Genomic DNA, 11,343 nt, shown 5'->3' on the forward strand with positions numbered 1-11,343 from the left:
GTTTATTGGGGTTTAACGTCCCAAAGCGACTAACGCTATAAGGGACGCCGTAGTGACGGGCTCCGGAAATTTTGACCACCTGTTGACATCGCACATACACGGGCCTCTAGAATTTCGCCTCCATCGAAATTCGGCCGCCGCGGCTGGGATCGAACCCGCGTCATTCGGGTCAGCAGCCGAGCGCCGTAACCACTGAGCCACCGCGGCGGGCCCTGCCACAGTGGGCAGGTTGTGATGACGTCACAGCCTCACGTGACCTAGGCTACTTTGCCGGCGATGCAAACCATGACACCGGATTCTCCGCTTAACGAGGACCGTTCTCCACATTCGATAGGGCACGGCGGTCCCCAGTGCATTACGCATCACAGTGCCCGTCACAGTGAAACGCTGCCAAAAAATTCGGCGGCTCACCCCAGTTGCGCACAAGGCGCCTCCACATGGAGTCTTTGCGGGATATAAGGTGAGGTAATTACGAGTTGCCTCGCAGTGAACCACCGAACTGTCCCTGGTTTCGCTCGGAACACAGCGTTGGGCGAGAGGGCTGAGCGCCAATCGGTAGAAGATTGCATGCCCGGCAGCTATAGCGGTCCATACCATTGCCTTGTATACGGTAGAGTTGAGCGTTCTCTCTAACATTCAGGCAATATGGGTATAGTGTCCGAACGGTAGATCCACCATATATGGCGGTAGGGTCGCTAAGATCGTAGCATCATCGACCTGCTAACAACGGTCGTCTAGCCAGCTGGGGACGTGTGGAGCCGAGCTGTTCCTGAGCCACTGCGAAATTTCCTCCAGTGATTCCAGCGGCTCGCATCCTAAGCGCAACCTTTAATGGGTGATTAGGGCCAACTTGGGACACGTCATTCCAGTGGCAGCTAGGTCTCGCTCCTGCTGCCTCCCAACATTCGAGCCCGAAACCTTAAGTGGTCAGCTCGAAGCTGGTACGTGTGTGACATGTTTGTGGAACTATATGAATATGGAAGGTATGCACAATGCTTGTTCTTATAAGGTAATCTGAACAGCACAGGAAATGTGAAAGTTGAGTAGTCGGAATTAAATTTTCGGACCTGCTCCCATAACTTTTTTAAAAAGGCGGAACTACTGATAAAAGAAATATAATTCTGTCGTGAGCTTTTTTCTGCGTTTTGACGAATGTAGCGCGCTTTGGCTCTAGCTTTTTTAAAACTCTGCCATGGGGTATACATACGAAATACACCGCATGCTTTGTTTTTTCTTTCTTTTTTTTTTTGCGGCTGTGCATTCTTGAGTCCGCCACACCTTCTGTTTTTTTTTTCTGTACAAACACTTTAGTTTGGGGGATACCTATCCCTCGTTGCAGATATTACGCAAGTAGTGAATTTTCCATTTATGTCATCTGTGCTGAGCTCTTTGCAAAATACTTTGTCTAATGTGGCATGGGTTGCAAAAAGCGACCAAACAGCTCGATGGAACTTCCAGCGTTGTGGTCTGGTTGGGACGATAGGCGCTGACGATGATAACTTAATAACTGCAACGCAATGATCACTTCCTAGAGGGCAGTCGAAAATATTCCGTATAAAATCATTAAAAACTGAAGGTGATGTGAAAGCCAAATCAAGACAGCTTACTTTACCCGAGCTTGGGCTACAGCAAGTGGCCTTTCCTTTGTTTAATAGGCATGTATTATTGGAACGTATAAAATTTTTCATTTTTTGCCCTCTTCTCTCGGTCCCCTCACTTTCTCAAAAAGAAGAGCGAGCATTAAAGCCCCTGAACACAAGGTATGGTTCCGAGTTGTTTGAAAAGGTCTTCTAGTTCTTGGATTGCTACAGTCAGGTCTGATGGGATCTACATACATAAAGCATATTGTTATTGTTTTGTGGCTGATGATTATAGACATCAACATTCACCGAGAGGTTAACAGCATAACTATGCGTGAAAAGCCCACTTTTTAGTGTTTTTATCAGTTTTTGCTGAGCGCGAATCATGGCCACATGACGTGTTGAACTTCAGCACATACATTAGTGCAAGAAAATTTGAGAGGACACTTAAGCTCCTCGTTAAGGGCGATAGCGTAATGGATTAGGTTTTCAATTCTGAGCAGTTTGACGCCTCTGAACGCGTTTTTCATTTCTTTTTCAGTTGGTTTAACTTAGTTGATCGAGCAGTTGTACACTGCACATTTTCATAACTAGCACCATCAAGCATTGCCTTTTCATTCTGAGCACCTTGACGCCTTTCAACCCCCGGTTTTCAATTGTTTCATTTTTTCATTCCTTTAATCAAATAATCAAGTCATTAAAATGATTTAACTGAGTCGTCATCGCCTATCACACACCAATCATTTATCAGTAACTGGAACCGCAAATTACCACGATACGTTTTTACGCAGGCCCCGATCATAGGTCACCGGTTGGAATCTCTGCCGCAAGCTAGGCTCTAACTTAACTAGTCAGTTTACGCTGCACGAAACCCTGAACCGTATGACACCATCCGGAACATTGTGCGACCAACGGTTAGCATGATATGATGTTTTTACGCAGCCCCGGCTTATCGACCGAACGAGCTGTATACGCTGCTGAGTAAAACTTGTGCGTCAGCACCAGCCTAGACTTTCAAACCGTTTTCTAAAAACACAATCCGCCAGCGCAGGCGGCCGACGCGCAACTTCTAGACCGCCCAAAGACCGATCGTGTTCGTGCTCTGAAAGACACCACTGGGCAAATTTAGGAAGCAGAGGTGAAAGCAATAAGGTCGAGGCCCCGTGCACAAACTGCTTGCAGCTGCGCTTCCTGAATTTGCGCCTGTTGTGTATTTCAGAGGACAAGCACGACGGTATATACGCATCTACAGGAATTTTCATCGCCGCGTTCAATGCAATTTACACACTAATGACAAATTTAAAGCCACAACACTCGCGTATTCGGCGGCGTATAAGCTGCGGAACTGACAGGCTGTAGTCGCACACACCGTTTCTTGCTCCTGCGGCGGATATGGCGGGCTTTGAGAAGACTGTGGTCACGTCAATGCACTCCGAAGACAAGTCCGTGGCAGAAGTCCTTTCACCACCGATGGCGAAGATCCCATGTTGGCAGCCGATGGTCCGGCGAATGGCGACCACGAATACAACGTTGTCAAGCGCCGGTTTCGGGCACTGTAGGTGAACAGAAATTCCGGGTTCTGCAACAGTCCCCCCCCCCCCCCCCGCTTTAAAATGGGGGGGGAGGGGGGGGGTAATTCATTAGCTTCGTTAGGCAAGGTCGGTTTCGCACGGCCAGCATGAATTGGGAGGATAACGTCGGGCCACCGCCGCCGCCGCTTTGCTCTGCTAGGCACAGGCAAAATTCTCGCCAAATCTCGCGCCGCTGCTCATATGGCGTTATCATCCTAGTCGGCACGTGCCCGAGCTGAGGCCATAGCAGCGCCTCTGATTTCTCTAGATGCCGGTCATTCCTTATCATACTACAGTTTTACAGAGGTCCTCGTCTTATCAAGGCGTTAAATGTTTGACTGCTCATCGTTTTTTTTTTCTCTCAGGCAGGCGCATACGAGAACCGCGTGACTTGCGTTGGCGAAAGGGTCGACGGACAAGCGTCACAGACTGGTTGGCCGTCGCCAAGAGTGCGCCCGCACCTGAACGGCAACTCTGTATGTCGTCCCAAAGAAAGCCTTCACTTTTGAACATGGAAATAGACTTTAGTGGACTTCACTTATGCAGTTAAGGCACTCGCCGATAACGAGCAGTTTGTTCGCTTTTCAGCATTTTTGTAGCGAAAGCTTCATTAGCCACGAACTTGCGATTTCGCTGTGGCGCTGCCCCGGGGGCCTATTCGCCAACTGCAGCCTGTACAGCCACACGGCTTGAAACCACGGTGAATTGATCACGGTGACTGAAGATTGTCACAACGGCTTACCTAAAAGGGATAATTATTCCCTAAATAATGCTTAAGTCTATACCAACCTATTGATACAATGTAATATTTAGTTTAAATTCAAAACTGATATTCCAGCGCTGTGAATAATCTGTGTAAAAGTATGCAGAAAATGTTTTGAAAATCTTAAACGGCGTTATATGCCACTAAGCATCACTATTTGCGACCTAAAAGGGGAAAAAATTGGAAAATGAAATAAAAGAAAACAATAAAATTACAGTACAGAGAGCGGAGTCGAACGGCCGACCTTCCATACGCAACACGTGCCTCTAATCCACTGTGCCATAGCGGCGTTGTCAAGCCGTCGTTCTGAATGAATATTTATAACCAGCCTTAATGGTGGCTGCTACCTGCCGGTGGGCGGCGCTGTCATCGCTGGCTGTACCGGCTGCATTTGGCGAACACGCGCCCCGGGGAGGCACAGAGACCGACCTTGAGCCGTTGCCTAGCAACCGCCGCAGCTGGCGGACGCCTCGCGCTCGCCGCGCCATCTGGCATGACGTCACACCGCGCGCCTCGCCACGGAGTCGTATTTTCGTATACCTTTTTGATTCTTACGTATTCTGATTTTTCTGCTGAGCACGATAATCCTCTGGCCCTGGCGTATTGTTCAGTATGGTCGATCGCTTTTTGTAGCCGCTCTTGTTTAGCTGCTAGGGAGCCTGTGGTTGTCCATATTGTTATGTCATCTGCATACATTGCGTAGCTGATGTTTTCTATTTCGTCCAGTACTTTCGTGAGTCCTATCATCGCTATGTTGAATAGTAGCGGTGATATTACTGAGCCTTGCGAGGTACCGTTGTTTGGCACCGTGAAGCTCTCCGATCTTGTATCTCCGATGCCTATCGTAGCTGTTCGTTCCGTGAGAAAGGCTTTGACATAATGGAAGGCTCTGCTTCCACAGTTTATGTTAACGAGACCTTCCATGATGGCCGCATGTCCCACGTTATCGAAGGCTCCCTTTATGTCGAGTGCTAGCACTATGTGTTCGCCGCTTCTTGGTATTTCAGTGAGGACATCCTCCTTTAATTGTAGGAGTAAGTCTTGCGTGGACAGTCCCCTTCTGAAGCCAAACATGGCATCAGGGTAATATCCCTTGTCCTCCATGTAGTTTGTGATCCTTTCATTAATCACCCTCTCGTATATCTTCCCTAGACAGGAGGTTAGGGAGATTGGTCTTAGGTTTTCAATTTGGAGTCTTTTACCCGGCTTGGGTATCATAATTACATCTGCATGTTTCCATTCCACCGGCACGATTCCTTTTTACCAGATAGCGTTTAGGTACTTCGTAAGCTCGGCGATGGCCATGTCTCCCATGTTTCTAATGGTAGCGTTATTTATTTTGTCCTTTCCAGCTGCCGTATTCTTTTTTGCTTCCCCTATGGCTGCCCTTACTTCCTCCTCGGTGATTGGCCTATCCATCTCGGGGTTGTTTTCGCCGGTGTATACTTGGTCTTGCTTTGGGTGCATCACTGTGCCGTAGCATTTTTCCCTCAGTGCTTGTGTTAGTTGGTCTTCCGTTCAAGGGAAGGTGTGGAGTAGTTTTTTCATGGACTTGCCGCTTTCCGTTTTTGTTTTTGTGGGGTCTATCAAAGCTCTTAGTATATTCCAAGTTCGGGCCATGCCTAGTGTTCCTCTAAGTGTTTCCGTGAACTGTTGCCAGTTTTGCGTGGCGATGTTGTCTGCGTGCTCTGATGCCTTCTTAGTCAGTTCTGCGATCTTCAGCTTGAGTTTCCTGTTGTGTTTTTGCTGCCTCCATCTCCTGATAAGGCTTCTTCGTGCTTCCCATAGGTGAAGAAGGTGGCTGTCTACGTCTGGGTGTTGTTCCGTGCGAACGATCATCTTCGTGTATTTTTGTCTGACCTTCATAAGCTCCGTGCACCACTCTTCTATGTTGGTTATCGGTTTTATTATTTCGTCGCTGTGGTTTCTGAAGGCTTCCCAGTCAGTGATTTTGGCAGTCCCTAGGCATATCCTCATTTCTCCTGCGGCTATTTCTAAGTTAAGGATGAAGTGGCCGCTCCCTAAGGTTTCCATTGTATTTTCCCATTGGATATTCTCGTTGTTTTTTGAGAAGGCTAGGTCAGGCGTGGTGTCTTTGCAGAGGCTGTTTCCTATCCTCGTCGTAGTTGTGGGGTCGTTAGCTAGATCCATGCAGTATTTTTCTGTGCTTTCTGCTATGCTTTTACCTTTGGCATTGAGTTTTTGGTACCCCCAGATGGGGTTACGTACAGCCTCCCCTACCACGAACTAAACAAGCAAGAGACTCTACAAATCGACACCATATTACGCAAAGCGTACAAAACGGCGCTCAAACTTCCAATGTCCACACCAACCGAAAAACTAATGGTCCTGGGAGTATCAAACACCTTCGACGAACTACGAGAAGCGCAACGTAGTGCGCAATTAGACAGACTCACTCAAACCAGAACGGGAAGACACCTACTGGAGAAATTACGGCTACCTCTAGGTACACAAGAGACAAGGAACAGATTAATAATGAAGACAGAAACAACATCCGGGTAAGATCAATACCACGACACATGGATCCGAATTTACATCATGAAAGACGACAAGCCAGAGTCCGAGCACTCACAAGGGAACTCAGCGACAACCCCAACGTAGTCTACACGGACGCAGCAAAGTACCGATACCAACGCAAAACAATCGCCGTTGTAAAAGACGAAGGAGGGCAAGAAATAACCAGCGTAACGATCAACAACCCAAACATAGAAGCAGCTGAAGAAGCCGCCATTGCTCTCGCAATATCGCACGGCAACGCAACAGGACACAACCTCACTATAGTGACGGACTCCAAACAAGCATGTAGAAACTACACAAGAGGCAGGATCGACAGCATCGCCAATCATATTCTACACACGACGAGAAGACACAAAAACACTAAACATAATATAGTGTGGGTTCCGGGACATGAGGGGATGAGGGGCAACGTGGCAGCAGACGAGTTAGCTCGAGGATACGTCAACCGAGCAGACTCAGCACTTGGCACCACAGGCACCTTTGACCCAGTTACCCCCACGTACTCAGATATACTCGATCATTACAGGGGTCAGCGGAAACGCTACCCAGCCCCACACAAAAGGCTCACCAAAGAGGAGGCGGTAGACTGGAGCAGACTACAAACCGGTACCTACCCACACCTTCACAAACTACACAAGATTTTCCCTACACAATATGCAGACGAATGTCCGTGGTGTCAGGGTAAACCTACACTAGAACATATCACATGGACCTGTCCTAAGGCAGACTTAGAGCCAAGAATAAACCCGAGTGTGATGCAGTGGGAGCACTTGCTGGCCAGCGAGGACGAGGAAGCGCAACAATTCCTAGTGCGCCGAGCCACGATGGCAGCAGTTAAGTGCGGCATCCTGGACCAAGGATCGACCACGGCGCCCAGTGACCCGTAAGGGTCAAGAACACCAATTTATTGACAATAAAGTTTCTTCCATCCATCCATCCATCCATCCATCCATCCATCCATCCATCGCCGCGGAGCCGCCGCCGTTGTCTGACATGACGTCACACCACTTGCCTCGTCGTTGCGATCGCTTTCGCTGCATATCCTGACATAGCCGAGCTAAGCCGCTGCCAATTTTTTTGCGGATCGCACTGTGCGCAGCTCTGAGAATATGCGAGTGCCGCGCAGGAAGGTTCACAAGACGATTGCTGCGTCTGTCTGCAAGAATGACAATAAAACAAGGAGGAGCTGTTGCCCTCGCAGCATGTGTACCGCAGATGTACAGCGCCGCTGATCTCTGCAAATGTCATCATTTTTTTTTTAATTCAGGGGGCACTTTGACTGTCTAAAGTGCGTAGAGGCGAAAGCGTTTTCCGCATCACTTTGCCTAGGTGACACTGGTGACGTCACCACTGGATGACATCACACATAATTGATGACGAAGTAATGACAAATTACTAAATGACTAATTACTGATCAATCACTCAGCACTAATTGACTGCTAATTAATAGCGCTTAAGCTTCGCCTTTAGGAGTGGAACGCGACAGCGTGTTGTAGCGCTGCCAGGAACACGATGCCAGGGAGTCCACAGAACGCCACCATTCGTTCGGCGCGATGCCTTACCCTCTGAACGCAACGCTTTTTGAGGAAAGGAAATGGCGCTGTAATTCTCAGTCATCTCGGTGGACGCCTTAACCGCACTGTACAGGAAGGGAAGAAGTGGCAGTGAAAGAAGAAAGAGGGGCCGTAATGAAGAAACTGAAAATTGTATTTGAGGAAAGGAAATTACGCAGTAACTGTCTCACATATCTCGGTGGACACCCGTCAAAACGGGGACACATCTGTCGACACGGCTGGCGACACGGCTGCCGACACGGACGCAGGCACGGCTGCCGACACGGATTGCTAACGACAGCATGAGGCATTAAAGGCTTTCGCCGTATTATAACATAGGCGTTTTATTATCATTTGCTGCTGATATAATGGTTGCAGAGTAACGAGGCAGGATTGTGCACGATGAACAGGTAAAAAATTTTAAGGGGAAATGCGAACGTATTTCGAGTACCGCATATGTCGGCATCCAAAAACGAACTAACAAGGAAGGACGGAACTTATCGTGTAGGCATTTTTCGTGCCTTTTTTTAGTTTTGTGATGTCATCAACTCGTAGACAACTGCTTGTTTAGACACGTTCCTATCTCGTGGCTAGTTGGGTCCCATCACGTGACTGGTTGATGAAGTCACTATCACTATTACTACTACCATTAACTGTTTTTTTTTATTCGAGCTGTTTGCCATTAAGCATAATGAAAAAGGGAGAGAAAGTTATAAAAAGGAGCGTAAACAAGCCTCGCATAAAAGGCGGCAAAAGTTCGCGATAAAGCGATTATCTTGAGTCCGCATGCGATAGTCGTCTGCAACGTCCCATCGCAGGCCAACCTTTCTTAGGAAGCGTCGTCTCACGGAAGCTGTAGCCGGGCAAGTCCACAGCAAGTGTTTTTCGTAACTTTTACTATCACCAACTATTTTTACTGTCACTATTTTTATCAATCATTAATTACCTCAGGACGAACTGGCGGGCTAGTTGGTTACACATCTCAAAAATTTTAACGAGCGCACGAGAATGAAACAAGGACAGAAAGAAGACACACACCACAAAGCGCCGTAGCCGGGCACTTGTGATGTGTGTCTTCTTTCGCGCTTGTTTCATTCTCGTGCGCTCGTTAAAAATTTTTGAGATTAATTACCTATTATAATTTCATTGCATTAATTATTACCTGTTCTGTTTCATTAATTAATGTCTTTAATTTTTTTATTACTTTACTTAACATCGTCGTTTTATCGAGTACACACCTCGTAGTTATGCCATCCACAAGGCAAGAGATGCTTTCGCATTTAAAAAAATAGAATTAATCACTAAATTTCACACTTTTGAGGGAATATGTTTTGGACATCTTGCGGGAATACATACTGCGCATTTATAACCATTTTCTATATCGCAAAGGAGAACGCAATGTACACGCTGTTCAAAATTAGGTCTTATTGATCTTTAAAAAAACACCAAAAGCAGTACACAAAAGCCATTATTTTAGATGCCTTGCGTGCTCAGGCAGACGCAAACATTGAAGAAATTGATCAAATGAAATTCATTAATCAAATTTTCATTTATTGCAGTTAGCGTGCATGTTTATATTGATAACGTCGACGCAGTGGCATTCAAGGACTATTCTGTTTTGTACAATTTTAGTAACGCGTCTGGGTTCTGATATATGCATGTCTAAAATTTCAGTCCAAACTGTCATTACGCATGCAAGACCGCGGAGCTCGGCACGAAGCTCCTCCCTGAGGTGACGTAGCTGCTGCCTTGGGCAATTCGACTGGAAAAAATGCCGAGGTACATGCGACAGCTCTACATTTTCAGAAATGGGAAGCAAACATTTAAATCGCTTCCTATTTACAAATATGTGCGCGCCATAGGTCGTACTGCGCGTGTACGCTGGCCTGAAACAGTGCGTACATGATTTCTACAGCGCACTTCAAAGCTCACCGGAGTATCTTGAGCACACAATGAAATTAAGGGTTATTTATGCAGATATATTAATGTTACATAAATGAGTATATCAGTACCTTTACAGCCATCGCATGCTTCATCTAGCTTGGCGTGACCAAGGCATGACTACTTTGTGTCTGACACAAACGCTGAGGACAGCTACCATAACAAAATGAAAATAAACATTCGTTGTTACAAAATTTATTCTCTAGTAACGCCACGTCAGAAGAGAAGCAAGAACACTGGTTTCAGTGCGTTAAGTAAGTGTCTAAAGCTTGCCATAGTTGCGCTCAAAGCAACGGCATCTATTCTTCGCTGTTGTATAACCTTCGACACTAGCCAACCAGCTGGCCTTAAACAAGCCACCTGTACGTCAGATTATCACATTTGAGCACGGACTCCAGCATTCGTTAGTGGCAGAATGCATCAGTCGCCCGGCTAACCGCATACTTTGCCTTACTACTACTTTGACGAGGCGATGCAGCAGTTACTCAGCGGGTGGTTCCCATGCTGGCAGACGTGCCCATGTCTGGCTTCGAAGACGTGTTTCTGAGATTGAAACGTCGCGCGATAGGCTGGGCAGAGAGCTGCCAATTACAGCAGTTCTTTAATTACTGGCGTGTTAAGTATTAGGATACTGAGCTTCGTGGTTGTGTCTCCCTCGATCTAGAGAGAGACAGGAAAGGGGAAGCCCTAAACTGAAAGACAGGGAAATATTTGACGAACGATTTAACATGGTTAGGGAAATGAAAACTAGATGCACTTCGACTTCGGTTTCGCTTCGGTTTCGGTTCGAGGCTTAGTATTCGACGTGAGCTTCGAAGTGAGCTTCAGACAAAGATCGGTAAAATCAGACTTAGCTCCGCGACAGCGTTCATGGCTTAAGCCCATACGTGGGGCGATTCTCTACATTCATAGATCCCTGGGAGTCCTCATACCCCTCCGGGCGCAGTGGTGCAGCGGTTAAGCGACGACCCAGCGATGGCAGGTGCTTCCACCGTGTGTGTAACACAAGTGAATCCGAACGCGTTGCAGTGCGGTATACCACAATGTTTTGCGCAATGACTTTTAAGGGGCATAACAGCTCGCTGGCTTTGACTGGGATGCACTAAGGAGAGCTCCGGCTGTATTGAGAGTTCGCTGGGTCACGTTGGCGATTCTGAGGTGGCACTGGACAACACTTGATTTCGCTGGCACTGCGATGGCTGACACCGGGCCGCACTGGCACACATTTATTACCGCTGAAATCGAACTTCAGTGCACTGAAACTGCACTGGACCGCGCTGTGAACGCACTGGGCCGCATTGGGTTCACGAAATGCTCTTCACACTGCCACGCTCGCGCATTGCATCGCGCTTGTGGCGACTGAGGGTGTGTGCCGCGTTCGGTTGTAGGAGTATGGG

The sequence above is a fragment of the Amblyomma mixtum genome, chromosome 9 (genome assembly GCF_055824585.1).
Source record: "Amblyomma mixtum isolate Tamu chromosome 9, ASM5582458v1, whole genome shotgun sequence".
In the NCBI taxonomy this organism is placed as follows: Eukaryota; Metazoa; Arthropoda; class Arachnida; order Ixodida; family Ixodidae; genus Amblyomma; species Amblyomma mixtum.